The sequence below is a fragment of the Perca flavescens genome, chromosome 16 (assembly GCF_004354835.1).
Source record: "Perca flavescens isolate YP-PL-M2 chromosome 16, PFLA_1.0, whole genome shotgun sequence".
Lineage (NCBI taxonomy): Eukaryota > Metazoa > Chordata > Actinopteri > Perciformes > Percidae > Perca > Perca flavescens.
Genome location: NC_041346.1, coordinates 21,402,213 through 21,430,120, shown reverse-complemented (window position 1 = coordinate 21,430,120; position 27,908 = coordinate 21,402,213). Strand labels below are relative to the sequence as shown.

The 27,908-nt window shown below is 37.9% G+C and overlaps 1 protein-coding gene and 4 long non-coding RNA genes across 8 annotated transcripts in view; 2 read left to right on the top strand and 3 right to left on the bottom strand.

Annotated features, from left to right (window-relative positions):
* The window catches only part of ccbe1 (collagen and calcium binding EGF domains 1), a 46,554-nt gene that overhangs the window by 888 nt on the left and 17,758 nt on the right, over positions 1-27,908 (top strand). The gene's annotated exons all lie outside the window — the stretch shown is intronic.
* Positions 6,159-7,380, top strand: LOC114570910 (uncharacterized). Its single transcript, XR_003694595.1, has 3 exons — positions 6,159-6,313; positions 6,915-7,017; positions 7,263-7,380. It is a non-coding gene; the product is annotated as an uncharacterized LOC114570910 (long non-coding RNA).
* Positions 11,858-12,440, bottom strand: LOC114570912 (uncharacterized). The gene is made up of 2 exons (XR_003694599.1): positions 12,215-12,440; positions 11,858-12,102 (listed from the first exon to the last, which is right to left on the bottom strand). It is a non-coding gene; the product is annotated as an uncharacterized LOC114570912 (long non-coding RNA).
* LOC114570913 (uncharacterized) lies at positions 12,748-13,372 on the bottom strand. The gene is made up of 3 exons (XR_003694600.1): positions 13,194-13,372; positions 13,005-13,090; positions 12,748-12,819 (listed from the first exon to the last, which is right to left on the bottom strand). It is a non-coding gene; the product is annotated as an uncharacterized LOC114570913 (long non-coding RNA).
* On the bottom strand, positions 13,409-14,864 carry LOC114570911 (uncharacterized). 3 transcript variants are annotated; one of them, XR_003694597.1, is made up of 3 exons: positions 14,694-14,863; positions 14,003-14,125; positions 13,409-13,503 (listed from the first exon to the last, which is right to left on the bottom strand). It is a non-coding gene; the product is annotated as an uncharacterized LOC114570911 (long non-coding RNA). The 3 variants fall into 3 exon arrangements; XR_003694598.1 differs by lacking the exon at positions 13,409-13,503 and adding an exon at positions 13,656-13,706 and having other exon boundaries at positions 14,694-14,864; XR_003694596.1 differs by lacking the exon at positions 13,409-13,503 and adding an exon at positions 13,661-13,703 and having other exon boundaries at positions 14,694-14,862.

Genomic DNA, 27,908 nt, shown 5'->3' with positions numbered 1-27,908 from the left:
TGCCAGAGGCTGCTTATAGCTTTAAAACAAAAAATAAATAAGCTAAATAAAAATCCTCCAGTGTTCCTTTTTTTTTTTACCATGCATGTGATTTAATTACTATTTTTAATAAAACTACTTTCAGTGCAGTCAGTCAGATGTTTTTACGAGATGAAAAATGTCTGCTTCCTAAAAAGGCTGCAGTTGATCATTACAGATATTTAAAAAACTCCATGAACTTTTTAAAATTTATTATATAACAATGTTTCTTATGGAATGAAGGGATTTTCTGGGGACACGGTGGATTTTCCTCTTAATCATCCTTTGTGACTTAAAGGGATCATTGCAATCCAAATATCCACAAGCCTCTTGATTGAACTATTTTGCTCTGACACTGGCTTTAATTATGACAGTTCACAGACACAGTGGACACAGCGTCTCCTCGCAGCAAAACCCCTGTCAGAGGCTACGGATTAAGTTGTTAGAACTTAATCGGTCTTCATTGCAAGGGGCCATCTCACAGGCATAATGAAACAACTTGACACTACTGACTTTAAAGAGGTAGTTTAGTTAAAAATCAATTCAAATATCCACAGTTTTCCCTTATGGCCAATTCATTTATTGTGATATAGAAAATATATAGTTTACAGCAACAAGAGTTTGACAAATGTCTGCTTGTCTTTGTGATGGATACAAGCTGCAAGTTGAATCATTTTATGATTTGAGACACGTGCTACTCTCCCAACACCCCCACACTCCTTATGGTGTTTCTTTTAAGATATATTTATTATAAAATGAGCAGCTGATAAATGCTCAAACACCACTTTGCAGGAATGTAATGCTCTTTTTTTTCAGGCACATTGTGAATCAGGCTGATGAGATGGTTGTACTGTTGTTTGGAAACAGAATCATGCAACTTATTTAGGAAACTTATTTTCAAACATTTTGCCAATCATTCATAGTAAATCTATTTGTGTATGTCCTTTTTCTGGGAAAGCATATGGAGAACTAAAGAAATGCCAGAATGTTGAATATCTCCTCTGAGAAGTCTTCCAAATGTAGACTTTGTAAAGTATCATCTCTGCATCACTTGACAAACTGCTGGCTGTGGTTCAAGCACACAGTGACATCCTGTTTGATCTTCAAATCTCAAACACATTCTTAACATAATTATGTTGGTTTATGGTTATTGGCTGTGGCCACAGTTGTTTCCCACAATGTTTATTTAAAGGAGAAAAAGATTGTCAGCTAAGAGCCAAGATTAGAGCCAAGTGCCCTGTACGATGTGAGCTGATGACTGCCCGTCAGGCTTGTAATGGTTAGTAGAGTTTTATTATAGTGCCAAAGATTCAGAGTAATGATCTGAATTTGATAAGATGAATGTGGATTTTGCATACTGCATTCTTTTTCAAATTGCCCCAGTCCTATACCAGTGCAATTGTGCCTTGGCATGACTGAGATGTAGTTCAAAGGGAACCAAGCGTGATTTAAGTTGGCAAGACTCAGTTGCCAAAAGAAAATATTGGCTTATGGCATTCATTAGGCTCTCTGCAGAGTATCAGTGTGTCAGCACATCTCGGAACATTTATTACTGTAATAAACAGTTTGTTTGTTTTTACAAAAAAAGCTATTTGTGTAAACGTTGTTGCTTTTACATGCAGGTGTGTTATAGCAGTTTGATATTATAACACGGCCCCCAATAGGCCATGGGACATCCTTTTTTTCTTTTCTTTTTTTATACTTTTGTTTTTGGATAACAATCTGTAGAACTGACTAACAGATGTTAGATGGGCGTTATTTGGCATACAACTAAAGCTTAAAATGTACATGAGCAGTTCCTTCATGAGGTGATTTATAGTGGTCATGATCATGGTTAGCTTTTAGTATGGATGTTTAAATTCTAACTGAACAGCTTCATTAATGTGATTATCACCCTAGATTTTGTCTTTGAAAATGTTATTCTTATTTGATAATTTGGTGAATTTGACAATGCAGTTTTTACCAGTTAGCATTAATAGAAATACCTGAACAGGAACACTTATGTCTTGCTTTTTAAAGGAATAGTTTGGCATTTTGGGATATACAATATGCGTATTTGCTTTCTTGCGAGGAGTAAGTTACCATACAAATGTGAGAGAAACATTGATGCCACTCTTACCTTTGTATGGTAAGAGCAGTTTCCATGCAACCTGTGGAGACTCCAGGAAGTCACTGCTCTCAGGAATGAATTAGAGGCTGTTTGAAATTGCATGCTAACTACTGCATACTACATACTAAATTAATATATACTCTGTACTGCATACTGCGTACTAAATTAACAATTAAGTATGCTATTACCAGCTGACTCAGAAATTCTTGCTAATCTAGTATACTGTACATCCTGGCATTTATCATGTACAAAAAATCCACATACTATGCAGTTGGAACACACTTAATACTTAATTTTACATCATAATTAGTATGAATAGTATGTTAGTATGCAATTTTAAACCGAGCCATAGTCTTTCACACAACCCACCCACCGTACACTGTTTTTGTAAGGATTAAACAAACACGTTCATTTCTGGTGCTGGTAGCTGGATTTTGTCACACTTGGACTGAGCAATGCTAGCTGTTTCCCCCGGTTTCTAGTCTTTATGCTAAGCTAATCAGCTGCTGTTTCTTTGTATTTAACAGACAAATATGAGAGTGGCAGCGATCTTCTCATCTAAGTCTCGGAAAGAAAGCAAATGTTATTTCCCAAAATGTCAAAGATTTTAGAGGCATTGAAGTCCAAGTCTTCTGTAGGTCTAGTGGGAGAGGAGAGCACCACATAAAAGAATTTTGAAACAGGCACCCTTTGACCATGGCATTCCTCTGTGTGCACAGTTTAACACTCATCATTGCATTTATCATATTGTGAAACCGCGTCAGAGGAGACACCAGAGACCCAGAGAGCATATGTCACAGACAAGAGAAGTACCAGGCCCTCAGCTGACTCCAACCATATCTGTCTCACTGTCAGTGCAGGCACATTCTTCTCTCACCATCTTTCTGGGTTGTTTTATATGAAGATTGTCATTCAGCATCTTCAGGCTTGAAAATGTAGGCTATGCTTATATTTTTAGTCTTACCGTCTTAACCGTAGGATTAAATATTCTTGGCTCACAATAAGATCTAAGAGGTTGTGCAGGGTTTTTGTTCCAGAAGTTGCACTTAAATCATGAAAGCCTCTGATTGCAACATAAATGCTTTACTAAAAGCCAAAAAGCCAAAGTAGGGTTGATGAAAATGATAAGGTGTGTACTTTTTGTTCCAATTTGGCAACATCTTCAGTGTTAAGCGGTCACTGCTGTTGCCTTTTTCAATTTATGTCCCAGAGATCAGTTTGTAATCAGTATTGGCAGTAGTATGGCTGTTGGTGGCTTTTCTTTGTGTTGCCATTGTGGTTCTCACTGGTCAGTCACGCTAACCATTGTCTTTATCCTCATAGTATATTTGTTTTCGACCCTAGTTGCTGCTGCTGAAAATAAACCCATCACTTTCTTTGTCAAAGCACAATTTCTGACTTAGCTGGACAAATGTGTTGAGTATATTCCAGAAGAGGTTTTAATTTTCATCCATGTTGCAGATTTGAGGGGCTTCCAGGTTTTACTCAGCAGTTATCCAGCTAACTTCATAATCCTGCGTTGTGAGACAGACCCCCTGGCGAAGACATATCTGACAACGGATGTTAGCCAACAGTAAATTGTTGAGTTTACATTGACTGCTTCCAGTTGAATCACTTTATCATTTGACAGTAGAGAGTGACAGAACAGATATTTATGAGAAGGTTATGTACTTAATATTTATTGTTTTAATGCTGTTAAATCAAATGCAGTAAATTAGAGCTGTTTACTCAGAATGTAGAAGTTTTTTTCAGCTGCTGAGATTAAGTATCCTATGACATCTCTGAAAATCTAAAATGATAGCCAGATCCAATCTGTTAACCATCATACGATCGAGGCACATTAATAATCTTTGTTTATAACTTCTCTTAGGTGACAAAAGGGTACAAGAAACAGTGATTACATTGGTTTGATTTATTGTGTTTTACCTACACTGTAAAGGAAATGCTTCTTTGGAAAAGAAGCAGAACACATTGAGAGTGAGTCTTTCCACTCTACATCTGCAACAGTTATACATAATTGATGTGTGGCATTTGTAATTGTTGCTTTGTTATTTTTTCAATAATTCTGGTGGTAGTAAGCATTTTGTTGCTCTGCTCCCATCGTCCTTTGCTCTGGAATTCAGGGGAAACTGGTTTATGTAGTAAGGAAACTGAGGGTAACATTTCTTCTGCCCCCCCATAAAACATGATAGACTTCTCATGCACTTGGTTGATCCAAACAGCATTGTTTGTGTCCTGTAAATGTACCATCAATGCATTCCAATGAAATGCATTGGAATTTATTAAGAGGTATTTGGTATCTCTCATTTTTACTTACTCCTGTTCCACATTGTACTAGTGTTTATATACTTGTATTGTGAATCCAAGGGCCCAGAAGTTTGTCAAAAGAAATTACGTTGATTTTCCATTGACCGTAAAATGAGTAACTGATTTTTATTATGATTCCCAGACAGTGACTCAAACACTACTCATACTGCTCAGTTTCAGAGAAATTATCACTTCAGTGTGATTATTCAACTTGGCTGCAAAGCTTTAAGTATCTCTTGTTTCCTTAGTTTTCAAATCTGGTTTTCACATCAAATTTAAATGTATTCTGTGCCTTGGAATAATCCTCTCAGCTGGACTTCTGTTCCTTCTCCCAATTCAAATAGCTTTCAACACGGGAAATACACTTGGGAGTTCTCTGTTCTCTGTTGCCATATTGTCATCCCTCCAGTGATCATAGCTCCATGAAGGATATAATTGTGGCACAGTTTAAGGAGTTCAGCAGGCACCAGTTAGTTATGTGTTGTCCTTTTAGGCTAATACATTTCTGATACAACTATAAATGTTCTTCACTGAAAAGTAGAATGAGATTTATGGACAACATATGAATAGCATCTTTCAAGAAAATGTATTGGCGGAAAAACATGTTAGTCAGGAAAGCCCCCATGTTATAATGTTACTAAATGAATGCCAACTGAGCCATGGGCACACATCCACTATTGTAGCATAGTTATTCAATAGGTCGGACTCCTTTTCAAATAGATGTACAACTTATATGTTCCAACATTTTTGGATGTCTGCTCACTGATACAGTATAATTAGTCATTAAGCACAGTGATTATTCCAGGGGAGGGAGATGGAAAATATTAGGTAATTTAAAATGATTACTTTGTCTGACATTCTCTTTAGATGTATCTTTTTTATTACTTACAAACCCAATTATAAACCACCTTATGTATGCTACTGGATATGCGTCAGAGAGCCAGTTAGTAGACTTGATACGTATACTTGTCAAGTCTTGTCTGTTGTTCTTTTGTAAACAGGGTTCTAGTGATTTCCAAAAACCCAAAGGCTAAGTATCAAAGCAGACATATTTTTCACTTATTCAAACCATATCTGGGATTACTAACAAATGGTTTTTAGATTGGGTTCAAACCGTAAATAATTTTTTAGGAACGACAACATTATAAGCTATTGCAGTTTAAACATTTGAAAAGACAAAAATGCATCATGATAAAGTAAATAAGATGTCTGAGGAAGGAGCATGGAATAAGTCCAAGCTGTTTCTCAACAGCCCTTTGAGTGAATCAGAGTTTACCGGAATTAACCTCAGTAGATGCAGAATGAGATAACACCACTGAAAATCATGCCAATCAAAAATGCCTAAAATGATGTACAGTACCTGGCGCTGTTCCCCACTATTTTGATACTCAACTGAGTAATCAAAGAAAAAGGAGTGCAAGATGCTAGTATAATGTACACCATTACACTAACTAAATTATCGACACAAGCATAAAACTGTGGTCTAATATATCCCATAATTACGGTGGCCGAGAAGGGTCAGAACAAATACAAAAGCTACAACACAAATACAAAAGCTACAACACAAATACAAAAGCGACAACACAAATACAAAAGCGACAACACAAACGCAAAAGCCACAACACAAATACATAAGCTACAGCACAAATACAAAAGCCACAACACAAACGCAAAAGCGACAACACAAACGCAAAAGCCACAACACAAATACATAAGCCACAACACAAATACATAAGCCACAACACAAATACATAAGCGACAACGGAAGTAGCTAGCTATGTGACAACGGAAGTAGCTAAGTGACAACGGAAGTGAACGTGTTGTTGATAAACGGAGCCGGAGGATGAGCAGAAGGAGAAGTTCTTGTATGTTTGAGAAGTAAGTGAAACTTACTTCCCTTGCTAATTATGATTACTGTTGCTATGTGATTGTCACAAATAAGCAATGTTGTTCGATATATTTGTATTTTCACATGTATGTACTCTGCCATTTAGGCTACGAAGCTACAGCTATCTAACGTTAGCTAGCTAACATTTAGCTAGATAGCTATAACTTCGTAACGTCTTTTAACGCTATGTTTAAAGTCTAGATAGCTATAGTTTGTCACGTTTAGTGAAGCTGTTTAAACACATATACATAACATATGTGGTAATGGTTGCGGTAAACAGATGTTTAAAGTGAATGCTAATTGTGTTACCTTTTAATATGCTGCCTATTACAGTATTAGTAGCGTAATCTGTCATACATACACGGTTGGTGTGAATGAAATAAACCCAGAATTTTCACCATGACCTTGCTTCGTGTTTACTCCTGGAGGGAGATAATGAATCACTAACTATATGAGTCCGTGTATGCACCAGTACAAATGTATTAAGGGATCAACTTTGTGTAGAAGAGTATTTAGATTACCATCCCACAAGTTTGAGAACATGTGCCTTGGTTGTAGTCTAAAACTTTGCTTTCCTTGGTCTTTTAACAGGTTATGTTTTGTCCATTTTGTGGAGTGAACCTTCAACATGTTCTGTCATATTGTGGGAAATGTGGCAGAAACGTTCAGTTTTTATGGAGTCTTCAAGATGAAGGTATGCTATGTTTAGTTCTGACATGTAGTGTAATTAGATACTGGATTGCTTTGTTATTTGACAAATGAACATGAAGTTAACCACTTTTGTAATTAAATGTAATTCAAATTGTAATTAATGTAATTGACTTTGAGTATCTTTTACTCTGTACTGTTTCTTCAATGCTAAGTAAAAGTTAAAACACGGTACATTAATGCAGTGCATCTAATAATCTTAAATATAATGTCCTCATTCCTACCCATCAGGTCCTGAAGCTACAATGGCAGATGAACTTATTCAGAAGTATTTCACAGAAGGCCATAGTTATGAAGTAATAATGGACTTACTGGCAACCAAGCACAACATTTCATTGAGTCTTAGCACTTTAAAAGAAGACTACAGGATGCACGCCTGACCGGAGGACAAACTACACTCCGTTTGCAACTGTGCAGGCAGCTATATCTGAGGAACTTAAGGGATCAGGCCAGCTCTTATGATACCGAGCAATGTGTCAGACTCTGAGACAGAAGTACTCTCTTATAGTCAGAAGAGATGATGTGATGCGCCTAATGGGAGAACTGGATCCGTCCGGAAAAAAATCGCTCTAGACGCAGATTCGTCCGGAGAGCATACCACTCAATGGGACCCAATGACGTCTGGCATGTTGATGGCTATGATAAAATGAAACCTTTTGGGATTGCAATTAGTGGCTGTATCGATGGATTTTCTAGAAAAATCATGTGGCTGAAATGTGGAAAGTCTAACAATGACCCTGGCATAATTGCTCAAAATTACATGCAGTGTGTAGCTGAGTTTGGAATTATTCCATGCGTCTCCGCACAGACTGCGGCACAGAAAATGGACTGATGGCATCACTTCACTGTTCCCTGAGATCAGAGCATGCAGATGAGTTTGCAGGAGCCAAAAGCCACATGTCTGCGGCACTTCAACATCCAACCAGCGCATTGAAAGCTGGTGGTCCTACTTTCGGAAACAAAGGTTTTTGTCTCATACATTAAATTCTTCATTGATTTATGCTCTACTACATTTGTGTATTTACTGTATGTTTTACTGATCTAGGCAATACTCACTCCTGCTTGGTGGGTGCCTCATGTTGGCTGTTGTATTTCCTTAGTGTCAGCTTGAGACTATTTTCTTTCTACATTTTTCTAATATCTACGACATTATAGTGTGTTAATGTGTGTATTCTTAACTAGGAGTCAATTTTGGATGGATCTGTTCAGTGACTTGAGGAGAGGCATCTCTTCAATGGCAACTATCAACACATAAGTTTGGTGCGATACTGCTTCTTGGGTGTCCTGCAGAATGAACTGGATGAATACAAGCAATTGTGGAACACTCACACTATTCGTCCAGTTCGCCAATCCCAATGCCCATCTGGTAAACCAGAGGCTATGTACAATGTGCCTCACAGGTGAGTATTGCATCACCATGTTAAAAATAAACCTAATCAGGTAACACTTTATTTGAACTATAGTTCATGGTGGATTCATGGATAGATAGTACAATAACATTGCACATCAAACATCTAGCTGTCACAAAAATACACACATGCTTCAAGCATTTTGGTCAAATATGTAGTTGTGACTTATTTTAACTCATGATCATGTTGACTTAGTATCTTTTGTGTCTCTGCATCATTGTCCTATGAGAAGTGCGTGACTAAAATAATGAACATAACTCAAATAAATTTGAAAGAAAACTGTTAGTGAGTGATTCTGGATTTTTTTTTTTTGTACATGCTCCTAGATTTAACGGAAGGAATTGTGGATTCCCAGCATCTACACAAACCCTGAGCCAGTTTGACAGCCTCATGCCAGCGCCAGCAACTCCTGGTGGAGAGGATGAACAGCAAACTCGCTTTGAAGAACTGCAGAGACAAAGTGGTTTGACATCTCCTCTACAATGGGAATCTGCTGTAGAGAACTACATCACCCTGAAGAACATGGCTGATCTTTAATGTACAGTTGCGATGGCGTTTATGAACCCATGCTAAAGTTGACTAAAAGAGGAATAAAAAATAATCTTTTGAAATTTATCTTAATTAAAAAAATTGGGAAAAATCCAACCTTTAAGGACACCAATTTTCTTTGTGAATGGATATGTATTGTAAAGAAATGTTCTTCCTTAAAATGCAGGGGTCATAAGTACACTGGGGTAAAGTACAGGGTGTGTATACTACTGTATTTTAAGGAAGAACTTTCATTTATTTGTAATACATTATTCATGCAGAAAGAAAATTGGTGTCCTTAAAGGTTGGATTTTTCCCATTTTTGTTTTTTAAATTAAGAAATAAAGAAATTTACAAGATTTTTTTATTCGTATTTATTCATATATATATATTCAACTTCAGCATGGTTTCATAAATGTGTAAGCACAACTGTAGCTTATTTCCAAAGGTGGGACCAAGTCAGTTTTGTAAAATGCAAGTAAGTCTTAAGTCTTTGCCGTTAAGTCCCTTGTCCAGACAGGCAAATCCAAAATCATACTTTTGTATTTTGAGTCATTAATATTGAAATCTTCAAATGTAGAAAACATATCAATACATAATAAATTGAATTTGCACAAATCATGAATGTCTTTTAAAAAGTTTTACCTCGTGCTACTAACCTTAACACTGTACAGATTTTCAAAATAAAAAGACTAAATTAAATTGCCTCTACTTCTGTAATTTTAAAATTAAGTTTTACATATTGCAATCCGTTCTTCATGCTTCTCTCCAACATATGCTATCTGGCCTGCAGTCTGTCAGATTGGCTAAAGTGGATCTGGGAAATGATGCGTTCATGAAGTATCTGGGAATAAATGGCATTAGTTGATTCACAAAATTATTTTTTTATTTGTACAAATGGTAATATACAAATGGCAATATACAGTGTAAACAAGAGTCCACAATCTAATTTCTATTTATTTACTTATTTTATTTTTAATAGAAACAATGTTTATCATCAAAGCGGCTAAATGTACATAACATGCAAGAAATACAGCTTAGTTACACAGAGAAAAAAAATCAATTATCACAATGTTTGTGACCTAATACATCGATGTCTATTTTTCAGCAATATTCTAGGGTTGACAATTGGTGCTTTCACAAATAAGACCATGACAGTTTTGATAAATAATCAACAGTAATGTGGGCAAATGCAAATAATGCAGCCTTTAAAAACAAGGAAAAGACTAAACTTGTGTCATATCGCGATAAACACCCAAAATTTAAGACAATATCTAGTCTTGTATATCTAAAGTATGTCAATATAATATTGATATATTTTCCAGCCCTAACAGCCATGTTTCATAAATGACACTACTTCTGACATTTAAGTGGTGATGTGTTATTTAACCAAACTACACAACAAACATAACAATTTGAAAAACTGGCACAAACATTTGGCCACTACTATTAATGCAAACAAAAAGCTTTTAATTTATCTGCAACTTTTACCACATAGGTAATTCAATGACAATGGTTCAAGGGGCTGACAGTTGATAACTGTCTAAATGCATCCAAAGCCAGGGAATTCTTAATCCCAAAGCTCATTTTGCCTTAAAGGTGTTGTAGTTTTCCAGGAGTGGCAACATTAAAGTATTGGCACATGTATTTGCCATAGGGAGGCGTTGAACTGGCCAGGAAGTGAAGGCGTGGCTGAGGTTCCATACCAGCAGGAGGTATGCATGGCACACCTGTGGCAAACATGAAGACCTCCTCCAGGGTTACTTCACTTTGACTTTCTAAAAGTAGAAAGCAATTAAACAACATCCACAACAACTCTGGAACTGTTTATTATAATTTCTGTGGATAAAATAACACAATTAAAAGAAAATTCACCAACCTTCACAATCAAGAAGGTAGTCTGCCCAGAAAGATAGTGTTTTTTCCTCCTGTAGCCTCTTGTTGCTTCCACGCAGACTTAGCTCTGGTCGGAAGATATTCTCAATGTCCGTAGCAGATAACTTTTTATCTGACAGGCAGAGAACAGGTGTCAGGACTTCAGGATGCTGCTGCAGCACTGTTAACACCTGCAAGCTGGAAAGCCCATCCTTGAATCTGAAATACAACAACAGGTTACCAGAAAATTGGAATGTGCACTACATAGCAGCAAGACAGCAACACCAGGTTTTAACGCAAAACAATATATTTTTTAAAACAGTAACAAAAAAAACATACCTTTCAATTGCACTGTGGTTTCTGTCAATGATGTACCACCTGAGGTACTCCTTTACAATCGACTTCCTTTCCTCAACTGACCTTACATGTTTGAAGCACCCTGCTGTCTGCAACATAGTGCTGTTCTGTACCATTAGGTCTCGGGGGTCTCCAATGAGGATGCATTGTGTATCTAAAAAAATATATGATGAACTTAACTCATTTGATATATATAAACAATATAATAGTCATATCAGAAAACTACCTTTAACCTTTAATAAGTTGACAAAACTGCACCCTTCACTAACCAACAACCTTTGCTAGAATTTTACACCCTCATACCTTTTCGTAACACTTTCCCTATTTCCTCATCTGTAATGTCTCCTATAGATGAGTTGAAACTGGACTGCCCTGAGATGTAGCTGACCAGATCCTTTGAGAGGAAATTTGGACCAGGTCCTCCATGTACTATGGATACAGCAATCATCTTTCCTGCCAAACTATATTCATCCTCTCTGATTGCTGCTTATGAAAATACATAGTAATCATATTAAATCAGTTTTTTATGTTAAACAAGAATTGCATGGTTAATGATGTAGTTCCTTTAAAACACTCCACACAAAACAGTACCTGTTGAGTTGTAGACAAGGTAGCGGCTCTCTGCAGGTCCATCAAATATGGGTCGTTTGTTCAGGCTTTTCATCAGGAGTGAGAGGAATTCTCTTTTTGGGCCACCTGTATCAATACCTTCCTCAAACATGCCTGCATCATCAGAAAACTTTACTAGGAGGTCCTTCTTTTCAGAGAATGTTCCTCTTTTGAATCCTCTGACGGCACCATCCCAGATGTCAGAGCGGCAAATGTGAAATCTGCTGACTGCGTGGCGATCAATCTGGAGTGCCAGGTTTGCAATCACTTCTGAAATGGGTCTCTGTTCTATCCTACCAACAAATAGATGATGATGAATGTAATGATGATGATGATGATACTTGGTGGAAGACACATTTAACCAGAAAAAACAACAGTTGTAGTAAGGGTGACTTGATTTCTTACTCTGGATCCTCTGAAATATCATGAGTGACAGCATCACTGTCTCCGGAGGTCTCTGAATCCTCTACTATAATGGGTGCATACAGTTCTGTGTATTTTCTGAAAAATTAAGAAACATTTACATTGTTCTTGTCTCCAAATGAATCAATCAATCTCCAAATTTAGAGAGGAAAGCATCATACCTATAACATGTAGTTTCCAATGCACTTCCTGATGTTCCTGGGCAGTCTTCTGCTTGGAAAGTAAGATCTGCATGACAAACAAGTTATTGGACTTGTGAGTAGAAGGGCTTGAATATAAAAGATAGGGGTATCAGATGTCCTATTTATAAAGAAAGGCACTACTCTTTCAATTATCACTTTGGGTCTCTAAGTCAGTGTCACATATTACTTTATGTAATTTAGTTAGCTACAGAATATTTAAAAGACAAAGCTACAAACACATACATCTCTGCCACTTTAATAAAAAACACTAAGGGAACTAAATAGTAGTTTCTAGTTTTTAATATCTCTACACATATAGGAGCCACATATTACCATAGTTTCTGGATCACGGTGTGGAGTTTCTTCAACACCAATACTGGTACTGGTCAAGATTGGTTTAAATAGCTGAAAGTAAAAAACAAATCACAGCTGCACTTCAGATTTGACGGAAATAGCCTGAAATATAAGCAATAAGAGTATCTCTCATTTGATGAACATCCTGACCCACACCACATTGTTAAAGGGCATACCATCTTTGACCTGCACGTGAGTCATGAAAGCAGGTACAACATGGCAAATGTTACACTTACTACTGTATCAGCTGAATTGAATTCAGCAGCACTTCTGCTTGTAATGATCACCTCTGAATCAGACGAGTCTGAGTTGAATTGCTCAGCTGTGAAATACAAGATTAGACAATGAACAATGGGACAATTTACTTATACTAATCAATTTAAGAGAGCTTTTTTTCTTTGGTTATTGATATCAGAATTACTTACAATTAGTAAGGAAATCTTCCACCGTACAAATGTACAATGTGAGGCGTTGCCAAGCCTTCCCAACAGCATCCTTGTAGAGTTTCAGAGAGAAGGCTGTTTCTGTCCCGGGAATATTTATTACCTTTGTACCATCAGGGTAGAGCAGAAGGTAGGGACCAGCCTCTAAATTTTTGTTAAAATCTTTCATTTTCTGTCACGGCTGCTTTCGCAATTGCTCTGCATCCGACCCTGGTTGCACTACAAGGGGTAGTACCATTCCTCTGACAGGTTTCAGCACTCCATCCTTTATGCGCATAATACCAACTGAAATCTACAGAGAAACATAGAAGTAGGTTCATTGACACATAGCAAATATATGACATAATGGACTACCAGCTGAACTGAAGTTACCTTCACACTGCTGTCTTTCAGTGGTTCTTTTTTCTTTTGAAACATGATTGTCTCTCTTTCTCTTTCAAACTTGAAAATTCAGGAATGTAGCCAGTGCACTATTTCCTGTGCTTCCAGTTCCTGCTTCAAACAGAATCCAATCAGTTGGAGTCATTTTTTTATTTTTTATAAAAAGTTCTAGTTTCTTCTCTCCTATGTGACAGTAAACTGAATAGCTTTGAGTTGGGGACAAAAGACATTTGAGAACATTCTCTTTGGCTTTGGGAAACACTGATCCACATTTTACAAACCAAACTACTAATCCATTAATCCAGACAATAACTCACACATTAATCAATAATGAAAAAACTGTTAGTGGCAGCCTTTCACTCATTGAGTATAGAAGATTAATAAAAATGATGGAATCTTTGAATAGTTACCTTCACTTGTGCCAGGCTTAGCAGCATCATGCAGAAATGTGATGTTCTTGCCACATGAACTGCAGAATGCTGTTTCTACATGTAGGTTGAACCCACAAAAAGGACAATACATACTGTAGTTATCTGTAATAAAACAAATAGTGTCATTAGGTGAGCATTAGGAATGTAAACATTAAATAAATAAACAATTTACTAAACATTAACGTTATATTGTATTTGTTTAAGTGCTATGCTTCATGTACCACATAACCATAAGCAAGTGCAGAACATTGAACAATGTTAACCTTCCAAGTGAAGTGAGTGTGCGCACACACACGCAGGATGGATATATTAACAAGTAATGCTAGTTGATAGTTAAACGTAGGACTCGCGCGTTAAAAGACGCGGGGCGCCATTTAGTTAACGTTAGTTAAATGCTAGCTGTAGCTTCGTAGCCTAAATGGCCGAGATACGCTTAACAAGTTACAATAATATAGTATTTGTGTGATTTAGCTTAACAGCTTCACTAAACGTGACAAACTATAGACTTTAAACATAGCATTTGCGCGTTAAAAGACACTACGAAGCTTCGTAGCCTAAATGGCAGAGTACATACATGTGAAAATACAAATATATCGAACAACATTGCTTATTTGTGACAATCACATAGCAACAGTAATCATAATTAGCAAGGGAAGTAAGTTTCACTTACTTCTCATACAAGAACTTCTCCTTCTGCTCATCCTCCGGCTCCGTTTATCAACAACACGTTCACTTCCGTTGTCACTTAGCTACTTCCGTTGTCACATAGCTAGCTACTTCCGTTGTCGCTTATGTATTTGTGTTGTGGCTTATGTATTTGTGTTGTGGCTTTTGCGTTTGTGTTGTCGCTTTTGCGTTTGTGTTGTGGCTTTTGTATTTGTGTTGTGGCTTTTGTATTTGTGTTGTAGCTTTTGTATTTGTGTTGTGGCTTTTGTATTTGTGTTGTAGCTTTTGTATTTGTGTTGTAGCTTTTGTATTTGTGTTGTAGCTTTTGTATTTGTGTTGTAGCTTTTGTATTTGTGTTGTAGCTTTTGTATGTGTTCTGACCCTTCTCGGCCACCGTACATAATTCATTTTAAACCAAATCCCTGAAATGATGCATAATGTCCTGTCAAGGAAAAGACATCAACATCTGTTTCAGATCAATAGTCAGAAAGAGGATATATATGTACTGTGGATTCAAGGAGGTGACCTAAACATTTGGTATTGCTCTTTAATGACAGCTCCCACACAGTTGAATGTTAAAAGGATCTAAAGGCACGGAGCAGGTCAGCTGTTAGATTAAGCTAATGATTCTAGCCTGTCTGATTTAAAATTCAATGAAATACTATGAATAACTTTTTTTTTTTCTTTGGTTGACATGTCAGCAACTTTACCCTTAGTGTCGACCAGGTGCAAAGTCTTCCCACAGTGCTATGTGTCCGTGATGGACTAATCTCCTTGATGGATCACTTTGATGAATCATGAGCCAAACAAAAGTGAGCTTAGTGTCAGTGGGGTAAATGTCAATCAACTAGTCAAACAAGTCCCCAAAATGAAACAACATAATACGTTTGTAATTGCACTCCAGAACGAAACATAAGAATTTCTGATCTGGCGCCTTTAATGGCAGGACAAAAGCATTCGTCTGTACCTTTTCAAAATCATTACAAATCACTGTTAGAAAAATACATCTGATAACAATGTAACCTATGTTGGTTTTAGGACAGCTTTTATAACAACTGATACTGACATATTTCTTTATTGTGGGGACGGTGTCCTTTTTCCAGCATAATATTTTCTCTGTAAGTCAGTATAGATGATTGGATGGATCCTGTAGCCTATGAATTCAGCTCAGTGCAACATGCCATATGGAAGCCCTATAGTTGGGTCACCTAAGTCCCCATCTAACCAAGTTCAGTTTTGTGCTTACAAAACACATCTTCTTTAAAGCCACTAATAAGGTTTTAAAACTTTACTTGTGCCAGTTGTTGCATGCAGGGGAAATTGTAACAACCAGGTTATTTTGCTCATTCACACCTTTCATTAATTATGTGCCTGTGTGCTCATATGCATGTCCCACTTTAATAGATACCATGCACAGGTGAGATTAGTTGCACCTGCATGGGCACTTCTGGGCCTATAGATCTCATTTGAAATGCACAAATTTTTTCCCCCCTTTTTCAAACCGAGTTAACAAGACAAACTTGGTGCACTTCATATTTTGTACTGACATCGGCATTAGATGCTCATCTGTCATGCGTCAATGTGTTCCTGTTGTAAAAGATGTTGTAAAGCACCCCAAAGTACTTTACAATACAAACTCAAAAATACACAAGGCTTAAGAACATCAGAGAAAGAAGAAAAACTTTTAAATGTTCCTGTCTTAACAGAAGAGAAGGGGAATGCTTTGTTTTTGTACATCAACTTTATTTATGATTCTCACTTGTTTTTCACAAAAGCCTAACACATCAATTATTGGTCCCTTTAGTCTGTTTTGCTGTCCCATAGAAATATTATTGATGTTGATGTTAATAATTCATAAGCCTTAGAGCCACCCCTTAATGTGTGTCACTTTGATGGTGTCGCACTTTGCACCATATTGTGAATAATATTGTTATAGAAGTCGAGCCAAATGGTTGTAAGTCATGTCTGCAGGTCCTGACATTAATATATTAGTGTGCTGCTGGAAGATCTCACAGTCACTGTTGAACTGTCTTGTGAGTGGGAGGTGGAGGCAGGTTTTTCAAGTCTGATTTACATTTGTCATTCATCTTTGCTCCCGTAGGGGGGGATATTTTACAGAACATTTTAATAGCATATCTTTATTATTTTATTTTGAATGAGATGTAAAGGAGCTGTTAAGTTGCGGTCTTATCACAATTCTAATGAAGTGGCAATATGCCCTATTAGGTAAAGGATGAATCCCTATCCGGTTTCTTAATTAAAAGCACTGAGGAAGATGCAATGAAGTGTAAGTTATCATAGTGAGAGCAGGGGAGGACATGTTAGTGTTAAGGAGCATTCCTTAGTGACGGATGTAGAGCACAAGCAGCAGCAAACATCCTCTCTCTCTCTCTCTCTCCTCTCTTGTGTGCATTGCACTTCATGAAGTGATGTGTTAGAAATACACACAACAGTAGGTTTACATAACTTTGCTAATGGATTCACTATTTAATTTCTTTTACCAAAATGTCTAACAACAAATATGGTCCCACATCCTTAAATTTCTCACTTATACATAAGACTTTTATTTGCCTTCTTTCTGTCATGTTTCTTTATTTGAATAATTAGAAACATGTCATTTCAGACTTTTTTTTTTTTTTTTTCAGTATTACTGAACAGAGAGTAATTTGTTTTTGACGGTTTATATTTTGCAACTAATTCAAAACATGCCTTTACTGGAAAGACCATGACTTTGAGCGTTCTAGCTTTATAATCTCTCCTAACCTCTCCTTTTATCAGAATAGTTTGACAACTGCTGTTTGGATGACTTTGACCTGTTTCCCAGCGCACACATTCTTCAGTATTGTACAGTAGTTATCCATTATGTGGAGGACAGGCTGTAAATGGAGATGGATGTTCTCCCTCTGTCAAAGCCTTCGCATCTTTAAAGGCATGTACTGTACATGGTGTGGGGTAGATGTAAGCTACCAGCTGAATATCTACTGTAAATGGAAATGAGGACTAACACGTCTAAAGAAATGACCATTTATCCAATAAATAACTACAGGGCATCAGTCTGGCCTCTTTTCACCTATATTTTAAATTGGAGTAATTTCATATGGCGCAAGTATGTGCATGTTAACATAGAAACAGATATAAGAAACTGGCATCTGTGTTAATATATGAGTGAGTGCTAGTGTTCACATATTTTACTATTCTCTAAATGTTCTGACCTTTTAAACACATGCTAAATGGTGGTAAATAGTACATTAAATGAATTACAGGATGTTTTGGTGGCTGGTGATCTTCACTAATCCATATATCAACAATTTCTTTCTGATATTTTGGTTTCTTAAATCCCACTCTTGTTTCTTTTGGCTGTTGCTCATTCACCCATCTGTTTCTTTCCATGGAGGACTGTAATGTGGTCACACTTTGGTCACGCTGTGGTTTTGCGATGGTTAAGAGATGTGGTGCTAGGGAAACCACAGGTTGTGGTTTTTCTGCCTCCATGCCTCTGCCTGTATATCCAAGACTATGCTCTAGCTGTATCAACATGTTATTGCATTCCACTCAGAAAAAATAATGAATTAAATAATAATAAAGCAGCACTTTGCATAAAAAACAGCATTTGTACGCCCACTACTGTGGAACAGGAACTTCTTGACAGGTAAATCAGCTAATTGAAAGTAATTGGGTGTGTGTTTAACTTCAATATTTTTCATAGCTAATCGTTATTCATCGTTGGGCTGTTTGAAGCCATAATTTATTCTCCATAAGTTAAAAAAAAAAAAAAAAAAAAAAATGAACTGCTAATTTATCAGTCCTGAAGGACCGCAGCTCACAAAGGGAAATGTCCGCCTGCACCAGTGAACATACTGCCGCACGCCAGTCTAGTCAGGTTAAATTGTAAACAGCTGCAGCATTCAATGTTAATATCACATTTTTGGAAAAGGGGCTTCATGTTTGGTGGCTTTTGGCAGCACAGATGTTGCCCCCTCCACTGAGAATTTGGCTTGTATGCTGCTGAATTTCAATATTTGTGAGTCAGTTGTATTTTAATGTAATGATATTCACCACTGCCACCACCATCAGTGTGTTTGTCCACCTGCCAAGACCATGTTATACAGTTATAGAGCTTCCACATGCTGTTTTAAATACTACATTCATCTTCTAACCTTGCCCTCTTCTCTCTATTCGAAGGCCGGATATGTTTCATTGTTAGAGGAACATGCACATTAATACGTGTTATTTTAAATCATAATCCAAGTTGGTCAATGCTGGCTAATTTCTGTGTGCGGCCCCTGGACCGAATATCAAATTTCACTATATGCAAGTTTTAAAATAACATAAAAACCACAAAGCCTCAAGTGGGCTAACCTATGTCACATACCTCACATCTCAGTTACCTTACACACTGCATGTCATGAAAACATATGAAACGGATAAAAGGAGAACTATAATACAGTAACTACCTCACATGAAGACTAGTCTCCAGCCATGACACAACTACACTAAAAAAATAATTGTTAAACAACTTAATTGTTTTGTTTTTTTTAAGTTTGTTAAAGTGCTCATATTATGCTCATTTTCAGGTTCATACTTGTATTTAGAGGTTATATCAGAATAGGTTTATGTGGTTTAATTTTCAAAAAACACCATATTTTTGTTGTACTGCACATTGCTGCAGCTCCTCTTTTCACCCTGTGTGTTGAGCTCTCTGTTTTAGTTACAGAGTTAGGCATCTTACTTCTGTTCCATCTTTGTTGGGAGTCGCACATGCACAGTACCTAGGTAAGGACTACTACTCAGTCAGAAGCAGAGTATGAGGGGGACCACACTAGCAGCTAGGCGAGCATTATAACGTGTTACAACATGACGCACGTTCATCACAGAAGTAAAGGCTGGACTACAACAGAGCAGTTTGGAGCAGTTTGTGAACAGTGTTTTCTGTTGGAGATGTTATGTCCCTTTGGGGTGGACTTTGGGCTTTTTCACTTTGTAAACCTATTACATGTAAAAAAATATATATATAACACAATAAAGGAAAGGGAAAAAGCCAAAAAGCATGATTTGAGCACTTTAACAATTCTCTTGGTTTAGTGTACAGGACGAGGCTTATATCAGATATCCCACATATCAATTTCCATGGCAATCCATCCAGTAGCTTATGACATTTCACTTAAATCCACAAATGTCAACCTCAACTCAGAAAAAGTCAGAGCATCACCAAAGTCTGTGATTCATTCTGTGAAGACCACAAATGTCTGTACAAAATTGCATGGCGATCCATTCTATAGTTGTTAGATATTTCAGTCTAGACCAAAGTGTACTGACAGCATAGCTAAAAACAGGGATGTAGAAGCTAGATTTACTGGTCAAACACACATGACAAAAACAGAACAAGTAAACCGTAGATAACAAAATTCAATACATCCAGTCTTCTGAACACAAAGAGGCACCAGTCACCTCTTGTAGCTTTAGAACACTTCATTTGATGCTCCCAATGCTGTTGCGTCGTTTCAATTTCCTCTGTAAATTAACTGTGATTTCTGACTCACGTACTGGCTTGAAGCCCCATTGCTATTTGCTTAAATGACACCACTTAAATTTATTGATTAAGAGCTCTTTTTTAAATTGTACTTTATATATTTCTAGTTAAATCATCAGGAGGGTTGTGAGACAGTAAACCAACTCCAACTACTGAAAGGTCTAAGCTGAGAAAAAAAAAGAACATCTGCTTTTTACATTTAGGAACCAGTTTTCTTAAAACCCATTTTGCACCATTTCCATAGTATGGCTATTCATATGCTGTGTGAAGTGCCCTCCTGCTTCAAATGCTCCACCACCATCCCAGTCCCCAAAAAACCCTCCATCACAGGATTAAATGACTACAGGCCTGTCGCCCTGACGTCTGTGGTCATGGAATCATTTGAAAGACTGGTGTTGAGCCACCTGAAGGACATAACAGGACCCCTGCTGGACTCCCTGCAGTTTGCCTACAGGGCAAGCAGGTCGGTCAATATGGGACTGCAATACATCCTGCACCACCTCGACTCCCCAGGGACGTATGCTAGGATCCTGTTTGTACTTCAGCTCAGCGTTCAACACTGTCTTCCCTGAACTCACAACTACATCAGAAGCTCACCCAGTTCTCAGTGCTTGCCCCCACCTGTCAGTGTATCATCAGCTTCCTGATTGACAGGCAGCAGTAGGTCCAATGGTGCAGTCAGAACCACCTGGAGTTAAACCCCAAGAAGACTGTGGAGATGACCGTGGACTTTAGGACAGCCCCCCACCACCACCACCACCACCATCTATTTAGGTTCCTGGGATCAACCATCTCACAGGACCTGATATGGTCTCCCCACATTGACTCTCTCCAGAAAAAGGTCCAGCAGAGGTTATACTTCCTGCGACAGCTAAGGAAGTTTAATCTGCCTAAAGAGCTGCTGACCACTTTCTACTCAGCCATCATCCAGTCTGTCATCCGCACCTCCATCACTGTCTGGTTTGGGTCAGCCACCAATCAGGACAGGGCCAAACTGCAACGGACAATTAGGGCTGCAGAGAGGATCATTGGAGCTGACCTTCCCACCATCCAGGACCTGTACCGGTCCAGAGTCAGAAAAAGGCCAACAAAAATCTCTGCAGACCCTTCACATCCTGGTCACAAACTATTCAACCTCTTTCCCTCTGGTAGGCGATACAGGGCACTGTTTGCCAAAACTAGCCGACACAAAGACAGTTTCTTTCCCCAAGCAGTCACTCTGTTGAACACTCAGAAATAGCCCCCACCCTTACACTGAACAAAGTCAATAAACACTGTTCTGCTCATCTACCTCATGTATATTTCAATCTTACAATTACAATGTTGTTATTAATATATGACCATTGCACCGAACTACCTTGCACTATATTTATATTTAAATCTTAACTCTCGGACTATACTGATGTTACACCATTCCTTCCCTCTCTTCAATTGCTACTGTATATTTTTGTAAATTTGTAAATTCTAGTGCAGTGTTATCCGGTATACTTAACAGTATACTTACTTACTGTCATTTCTGTTTTTTATTCTTTATAGGTTAAGTGAGTTTTGTACTTTGAGAGCAAAGATTAGCCGGAGTCAAATTCCTTGTTTGTCTACGCAAACCTGGCCAATAAAGCTGATTCTGATTCTGATATTGCAGTGCTTATTTTTTAGCAGCCTTTTCCCTCTGTTAATGTAATGAGCTGTTAAATTTGTTAACAGATAACAGATTAATTAAATTATTAATAATGATTGTTATAAACTTTTCCCTGGTTGTGGAGGTTGCACGCTTTCACAGTAACCTCAGTTTTTGAGGGGAACTGGTAATATCTGGCTTGTGTCCAGTAGAATGGTTTGAGTTAAAAACACATGGAAGGGCTGACGACGGTTTACTGTAACAGTCCACAGACAGCCGTGCTCTGTATCATTTCCTGAAGTGTCAGTACCCGAGACATCACACACACCTCTGCACTTGTCCTCAGCTTTTTAAGTGAAAGTTTATATAACTCAAAGTTTGAGTTTCTCAACAAAAAATGTGACATAAAAGCAGACAGATTTAATTATGGATTACACTAAACATTTTATAACATGTGGTCAGTGTCAAATGTGATTTAGTTTGAGCCTGGAACACCACTGAGGAAATCCAACAAAGGGAGGCAGAGGCCTGGGCTGCCTCTGTTATAGCTGACTGGTAGTATTTAGGCTCCAGCTGTCTGCCAAAGCTGAGCAAAGCTGAAGTGCTTTGCTGCAGTGAGTCTCATTGAAAAACTGCCGGTTTTGTTGGATTATGTTGCAGATGCCAGCACAGCGGGAGTGCTGTACATGGCCAAAGTAGCTGCTAACAGCAGATGGATTGTAGAGCTAATATGGGGAGAGGTCCTTATTTCTAGTGACCCTTTTTAATTTGTTCCCTATATGGCTGCATATTGGTCAGGCAGGCAGGGACACTTGTTTATTGTTTTTGATTGGGATTGGGATGTTAATGTGGGCTCACTGCTCACACCCAAGCCAAGCTGGTTACATGCAGGCACTGTGAGAGTCTTGTTGGCAGAACAGAACCGATAATATGTATTTTTTTTCTGTAGTGTGCATACAGTTGTTTTAAAGGAATAGTTCTGCATTTTGGTAAATACACTTATTCGGCTTATTGCCTATGATAAGATCGATACCACTCTTAACGATATGATGAATATGAAGCTGGAGCAGGTGATTGCTTTTACACTAAATAAATGAAATATAACATGTTAATTAGTAAGCTTTAGAGTTGCTGGTAGACTGATTTTATTATCTTTTGAACAGAGCCAGACAAGTTGTTTCCCCCTGTTTTGCAATCTTAATGCTAAGTTAAGCTAACCGGCTGCTGTTTGTAGCTTCATATTGAACATACAGATATTAGAGTGGATACAATCTTCCCATTGAACGTTCTGCAACCAAGAAAAGGTTTATTTCTCAAAATGTTAAATTATTCTTTTGATAGACAACAGTAACAACAATAACAGACTTTTCTATAACTAGCAGCAACAGTTTCCTTCAACTTGTATCTTTATTGTGTTTCTACATGCTTTGACAGCATATTTTCCTACTTTGTTTTTTCACATTTACCAAGCCTTCCCATTACCATTGTGTCACAAGAGAGAGAGTGAAAACAAAAGGGCAAGACTTAAAAGCAGAGATTTGAATTAGTGACATTTAATTGAGCGAGGCTTGCACAATTTTCTAACCAGACTGCTTGTTTGTTTTAAATATGGGGCCTTACCAAGGGGTATTGTACCAAAGCTGTGTGACTGTCACGGACGAGGTCAAACAGTCATTAACCAATAGGTTATGTTAATGTACCATGCTAGTGATCAAATGGGGCGCCATTATTTCTCTGGGCAGACATAAATATGCACTCACCCTAGATATAGATAGAAACCTTTTTTTTAAATGGAAAGAGAGGGGATTTTATTTTAATAGGATATTTGTCATTTAAAAGGCCAACTAAATAGTTTTATTTTGCAGCTGGGTTGTTGGACCCCTCAGTCTATGAAATGTCCCTTAAGTCATCACACTGAGTTATACTGCTAAGTGCTTTGGGCTTATAATGCTACAACTGTTGTCTGTAATGGCTTGCCTCCAACAGACAGATATCAGCTTGTGGAAAAACATATTTCTCCAACATCGTTTACCTTTTATGGCATCTCCAAACAGTCGCCTGTAATTACATTATAATTACTGGCAATAATTAGACATGATACAGCATAGCTGTTCTAACAGCAACCCATTTGAAAGAGGAATATTAGTGCATTAGGAATCATGACTCAAAGTGTGCCTTTATAGAGACAATTATGGCAACAATCAAGTCTGATTCCTTGCTTTCCCGAGTGTAGTATTTTTAGCAGAATAAATTATCTTTCCAAGAGTGAAGTTTTTTTCAGTTTGGAGGTTAGGAAAACACAAAGGTATCCAGACATTCTGAAGACATACTATCTATACTTTTTTTGTTTTTTTATGTGTACCTATAAACTTGCTGCCCTTGGGGGTTGTTTTTTTGGCTGCAGCACCAGCAGAAGAAACTGTCCCTCTTAATATGCTGTATTTTGTCTAGTTCTGGAATAGCTATTGTGTTGCTTAACTTTATGTCCTGTTTGTCATGACGACCAGTGTGTGCTTACAGAAATAGGACACAGTTTAACCGGCTGGAGTTTTATTTCTTAATGACATAATGTGAATCTCAAGAACAAACGTCCAAACCAAGAGGCCTAACAAAGTGCAGTGTACCTTTTTTGTTCATTTGTTTATATTAAACTGTGGTGACCCTGAAACTGCAGAGAGGGAGTCGTGTGTGGTGTGTGTGGTGTGTGCAAGTGTTCCGAAGCATAACTGAATGGGTTTATATGAAAGTGACAGAACTTAAACTTCTATAAATATATGGTTGTTAATAACACACAGCATTAAATATCCTATCCTCTTATTGTTATTTATGGAGTTTAAGTAGTAGTACATACAAGTCATGATATGCAGAGTCCATCGTAACTGTAGGAAGAGAAGTACTTTAATCTGTGTAGAGTTGAGAGTGAGTGGAGCATTGACCATGCTAGTGGAGAGAGTACAGAATACTAAAAAGGCAGTATATCTGCAGAATACATGAAATGATGAAGATTAATTTATTGTTGATGAGGTAACATCTGATTTAACAAATGGTTTGTGCAAACTAACTGAATGGGTTGTGTATTGGTTGCAGGTTTTGCACAAGAGTTAGTTGACTAAGACTCATACCAAATGCTTGGCAGGGTAAACAGGAGTCAGTGAGCCGCCATGGTCTTGACAATAACGACATCTTGTAGACGGTAAGATTTTCCTGGAAAAAAAGTGCAGCTTCTTCATTCAAATAGAATGATAGGCAGAGGCAATTATTCCTGACGATGCAAGATGCAACGAAAATTCAAGGTGAGAGTGGGAAAGAAGAGTTGATTATCAGGAGCTTAGCAATCACTAATGTGGAATGTGATAACAAGGCCAAACAGTGATGCTAAAGGAGAGAAGAAGAGCGGGCAAAGTCTGAGCTGTAGAGGACTCCCAAGGATAGACTAAAGTGTAGAGTGTAGTTTATAAGTATGCAAATAATGTGGAGTCAGATCTCTGGGGGAAGTTGATAATTCGAATAAGGAGCAGATTAGCAGCTGTTGAAAAATTGGTTTAATTTCAGTAATTTTTTCAGATGTGATTTTTGTTTTGTTTCAGTTATATGCTGTTGCTGATTAATTATGTCTTAACTTCTAATGGCATAATGCTAATGATATTAAGGCTATTAACTCGTGCTCACAATGCAAGCAAACCTCGCTTGTGAGTGAAAGGTCAATAAATGCATAAGTCAAGACAAGAAGCCTTTGCTTTTTCTTTGTAAATTACCAATTTACCTCAATCTATCTTCCTTTTTTATTCAGCTTGAAGCCTGCTTGCTCATTGTGCTACTGTGCACTGCCCCTTGGCACCTTGCAACAAATCTACAATCTAAGGGACACTTCTACAGCAAAAGTCTACAGTATGTGGGCAACTAAAATAAATTTGTGTTTGGTAGATTATTTCTCTGTGGTAACAATGCTTTTTGGTGCCCCATTTGTAAGGAACATACATTTGTGGGATGAGCAGCAGTACTGAGTATGTGGGTTGCACCCATGAAAAATGTGCCAAATCTTCTCTGCAGTGTGATGTTGTGGGGCGGCATCTCCCTCACTGGAATAACGAGGCTTGTCATCATTGGAGGCAATCTCAATGCAGAGAGAGATAGAGATGAAATTCTACCAGTGGCAATCCCATATCTCCACAGTCTGGGACTGAACTCTATCCTCCAAGTTGACAATGCTCGCCCCAACAGGGCAGGGTTTATCCGAGACTACCTCCAGAATGTGGGAGTGGAGAGGATGGAATGGCCTGCCAGCAGTCCTGACCTCAACCCCATTGAGCACTTGTGGGATCAGCTTGGGCATGTTGTTCGTGCCAGAGTGACCAACACAACCACGTTGGCTGACTTGCGACAAATGCTGGTTGAAGATTGGGATGCCATCCCACAGCAGTGTGTGACCAGGCTGGTGACCCGCATGAGGAGGAGGTGCCAGGCTGTTGTGGCTGTGTATGGTTCTTCCACACGCTACTGAGGCTCCTGTTTGTGAAATGAATAAATTGTTAAATTGCCAATATGTCTTGTTTCTTCAAACTTCAATCATCCAAACCGCCAAACGAGTCAATGGCAGAATAAGCTGTCTGGCATTTGCAGAGAAGATTTGGCAAATTTTTCGTGCTGCTCATCCCACAAATGCATGTTCTAAACAGAAACTAAACAGGCTTTCCAACAGTATAAGATTTATTGCCAAAAACATTGTTACCACAGAGAAATAATCTACCAAACACAAATTTCCTTACTTTTTGTGCTAAATTTAATTAGGGATGCAACTAAATGGATCTTGAAGTCTATAAACTGTCCAAAAATACTGAAACGTGTCCATCACAACTTTCCAGAGCCCAAAGTGACGGCTTCAGATTACTTGTGTTGTCCGAACAAAACTCAGAGATAATAATTTACAATTATACAAAACAGATAAAAGCAGCAAATCCTTACATAAGTTGCAACATTTTTGTTTCCAAAAATGGTGATTATTATATAATCTAAATTATTGTTAATTAGGCTATTATTAATTTCTGTCTTTTAAGTGTCTCAATCCACACCATTCAGTATGAATAGGCTTATCCGCTTGAGTGTGGAAGTTGTGTCCTTTTTACTTCAACAAACATGTTCTCTTGAGTGGAATGCAGACATGCTTTTGCTAGACAAATAAGCCTCCACTGAGCAGACTGCATGTGTTGTCTCACAGCTGTGTGTGTTGTGTGTGTGTGCGATACCCTTTAGTTTTGTAATTGTTATCTTTGTTACAGAGAAGACCATGCTGGGACGTGATAAAGAGGGCCTCTCGTGAAGGTGCATGTACTGTATGCATCATCCGTGTGCAGTTTTTGCTCACGCTATAGTGGCTTCCACTTTAACTCGTGTGTCGGTGTGAATTAGTGTGTTTCATTAAAAGACAAAGCCAGGCCAGGCCATTCCACCATGTTGGTTCAGGGGAGGTCCACTGTTTATAAGGTAATTAGAGTGCTTATGGTTCACCCCGGGTAACTGAGGTCAGACTAATCTATGTCTAGATTTCAGAGGGGGGCTGTAAAATGATATGGATCACTGGCAAAATGAAATAACCTTTTTAGGAAGAAAGGGAAAAAAAGGAACAGGTGGCAAAACAATCAGATTGTCTGTGATGTGCTCAAATTTGAACAAGTGCAGGACTCACACAGCACACCTGATAAATGTCAGTCAACAAGCTGGTATTGAGGCATGTGACTCTGGAAACTCATTGATATTCTTGTGGAAATGAATGCATTTGGGATATCTTTCCTCCTTGTTCTCACTCATTAATACGAATGAAATGTTTCAAATTTGTTTGCTGATTTGCATGAAGTATGTGATTAACTAACAAGCATGCACAGCATTGTATTCTTAGCTGTTGTTATGAAAGGTGCTAAGGCTCTGTGGTCTTGTTTTGTGAACTGAATATTATGAAGCGCTTCACCTCTAATTACCCATGCTTAATCTTTTCAACAGGAGTTATTCTATTAAATGCTGAAAGAACTAACGCACCTTCATATCATGCTCATTGACTGTCCCCTAGTGTGTCACTG